Genomic DNA, 3,518 nt, shown 5'->3' on the forward strand with positions numbered 1-3,518 from the left:
CCTAGATTTATGAAGAAAAGGTGGAATTTTTGCGGATTAGTGTTCGATAAGGATGAAAAGTAGTGTTAGATCTCGAGGCAGCCACCCTAGTCTTCTCGGTCATCTTTCCATGCAGTTCTATCTCTTTGTAAGGCACATGTTTGGGGAAGCTTGTTCTCTTTTTGAGCCTCCTCCTATGAGTGGGTAGACACCTTTGGTTTCTCTTTCTTTCATATTTTTTCAGCCCCTAAATTTACGGAGAAAAGGATGGATTGTTGTGGATTGGTGTCCGGAAAGTTTGAAAAGTCGTGTGAGCCCCCTAGGTGGCCACCATAATCCTTCTCAATCATTTTTCCTTGCACATCCCCCTTTTTGCGAAGGCATGGGGTTGAAGAAGCTTATTCTCTATTAGAGCCTCCTCTTGTGAGTGGGCAGCCACCTTTGGGTTTCTCTTTCTTTTCACAATTTTTTCTTGCCTTCCTCCTTTCAGCCCCTTAACTTTATGGAGAAAAGTGGGAATTGTTGTGGATTGGTGTTTGGAAAGGATGAAAAGCATCGAGTTGGCCACCCTAGTCCTTCTCAATCATTGTTCCTTGCAGTTCCCCCCTTTCTGCTAAGGCAGGTTTTTTGAGAAACTTGTTGTTTATTTACTTGAGCCTTCTCTTGTGAGGGGGTAGGAGCCACCTTCTATTTCTGTTCTATTTTACATATTTTTATTTCATTTCCTCTTGTTGGCCCCTGACTTCTTTTTTATTTTATATTTTTTTTCCCTTCCTCTTGTCAACCCCCATATTTATGGAGAAAAGTGGGAGCTATTGTGGTTGGGTATTCAAGAAGGACAAAAAGCAGTGGGAGCTCTTGGACTGCCCACCCTAGTCCTTCTCTATCAACATTCCTTTCATTTACCCGCTTTTCTTGAAGGCATGGGGTTTCAGAAGCTTGTTGTATGTTTGATCCTCCCTCTAAAGAGTGCTTATGGAGTGCAAATGTCTTGAGGGGGAGGGGGGTTGTTCAATGTTGTGATGCACTCTACATCGATCGGTTTTTTATCCATTCATCGCGGGGGTGCCCTATTTAGTGAGTGGGGATTTATTGGTAACACGTGGAAGCGACTCTCAATAATGGATATCTCATCTCTTGTTACAATGAATAACGTAGTGAAATGTGATACTTAGTGTGAATTGCATAATCATGTGAATCATCGAGTTTTTGTATGCAATTTACACTCAAGGCCTCGGTCGAGGGAACGTTTATCTGAACGTCACATCCCATTCAAAATCACTCCCTACAATTTTTTATGGAGAATAAAATATTGTTGTCCGTGCCTAATGTGGTGCAGTTGGTTGAAATATGACAGGCGATGTTTCGTGGCATGTGTCAAAAAGCGATGATCTTGTCCCCTTGGTTGGTAAGTTGGTGAACAAACTTTGTTGAATTTAAACAACAGTGGAAGTCCACGCAGCCTGTAGCAAATTTGGAATCTTTATTTCTTGTTACTTGCAGCAACCTCGACGCAAAGGAAAAAGAAGGAAATAAAACGAGAACGACCAGCCCCACAACCTCTCTTAGAAATCCCCCCCATGAAGGGAACAAGAATGATTGAGCCCACTAACTCTCTTTGAAACAACATCGAACATTGCAACCCTTGCACCAAGGTCACCTGGCAAGTTGCAACCACCCGCCAGCCAACGGGAATAGTGAAATCCTTATCACTTGCGGCAACCTCAATGGAAAGACAAAAGGTGGATTTGAAAAAATCACGCTCGAACCTCTCTTCAAAACATATTCATGCCCATTAAAGAGGCTCACTAAATAAGGCAAGAATATATATGAATAGAAGGAGGGAACAGGTAGCCCCACACCCTACGTATCGTACGTATAGGCAGCCTAAGAGTTATTGGAAATCAGGAGGATTTTACTTAAAAAATTTCCATTACCTAATAATTACTTTTGAATATGATATCATTATTATTATTAGTTTGTTTTTCTTGATCAAGAAATTACCATAAAAACTTGAAGATCACAGAAGACAACGTAACACAAGATATAGGCTCCAAGTAAGGGCAAAACCCCTCCAAGAGGAAAACCCAGAAAATATATTCTTATAGAATCAGATCAAATGGCATATCCAAGACCCATAACCACGAAAATTCTACCTCTTGATGCCAAGCCAAAACTTCCTTTCCTTCCAGTAGATTCATCAACAAGAGATAGATCACCCACAAACCCTAGCTCCAAGAAGAAACCATTGCTTGCAGAGGTTGATCTTCCTTATCTTCTCTATTTTCTCTACAATATTTCAGATCAAAAACCATCTAAATGTGTGTGTCAAAATGAGCTCCATCCACCCTCTATTTATACAATTCATAGGGGTGTGAATAGACATGTCAACTGGGGCAAGGCCAACTTGGCATTTAGAGGGGTTTATGTCCCAAAAAATTACATTTAAAAATTCTTTTTCTTTTTCTTTTACAATAGGTCCAAAATAGGACTTTGAATCCTTGACTTAAACCTAGAAGCATGAAGAACATGCTTATCTAGAAAGAAAAAATAATAATTTTCTTTTCCTTTTCTTTTTCTATTTACATAAAATACATAAAGGTACAAATTATGAAGACTGGAACTAGTTACACTCTCCAACACTCCCACTTAACTAGGGAGGTATTCATAATTTTTACACAAGGTACATGGATACTCTCAAACTGAAATATTATCATAAGAATAGTCGGATTGATAAGCCAACTGTAAGCATCAACATTATGACCAACGTTGTCTTTGAGGCCTAACTAGACAAGATAATCTTCATTCAAGAGCATTATGATGGGAGGTTTTACATGTGATACCACACTACATCTACAAGGCACATACCCCATTCGAATGTTCACAAGGTATGTCCTTTTAGGACTATTCTTATCTTGGAATTACAAACCTGAATCCTCAAAGAATATTGGCCCTCTTTAACCACTCTTATATTGGACACTTGTCCTCTCCTCAAAGAGTGGCGGTCACTTTCCTTTCTTGGATGCAATATCCTCAAGGAAACCGTAGATTCTTATCCAATCCTTCACCATTCTCTCTCCAAGGCCTTCACTTAAACTTATGGCCGTTAATCCTAGTCAAGTGTATGACACATAAAGAAGAGAATGCACATGTGATGTCCAACATCAGTCCCTCTTTGCCAAAGAGGATAACCTTATTGGCTTTCGATTGGGGAATAGATCCTTGCTCCTATTCAAGAAGACTCTTTCACTCCCTCTCAAATCTAGAGGAAATTCCTCACTTCATTTTCTACTTGAGAATTCGTAACCGCAAGCTCTCTAGCTTGTTTACATAAGAGTATCATCTACCGGTTTTTCATAGCTGCATGGATCCCTCTTTCCTTTGCATCTCATTGTATAGCTTCCTTCTTGGGTATCATGGACCTGTCGTCTTCCTTCAATCTTGTAATAGGGTTCGGGTCATCAATATTGCACATCACTTTCATCTTGTCACCATCAATAAATGCTCTATATGCAGCCTTTCCAAACTTCAAGTTGTTC

General features: G+C 39.9%; 1 pseudogene; it reads left to right on the forward strand.

Annotated features, from left to right (window-relative positions):
* The first annotated feature begins 1,089 nt into the window (after window positions 1–1,089).
* Window positions 1,090–1,243, forward strand: LOC149188002 (5.8S ribosomal RNA; annotated as a pseudogene).
* The last annotated feature ends 2,275 nt before the right edge of the window (window positions 1,244–3,518 follow it).

The sequence above is a fragment of the Pinus tabuliformis genome, chromosome 3_1, assembly GCF_031772625.1.
Source record: "Pinus tabuliformis cultivar Carrire ecotype Pingquan chromosome 3_1, CPIR1, whole genome shotgun sequence".
Lineage (NCBI taxonomy): Eukaryota > Viridiplantae > Streptophyta > Pinopsida > Pinales > Pinaceae > Pinus > Pinus tabuliformis.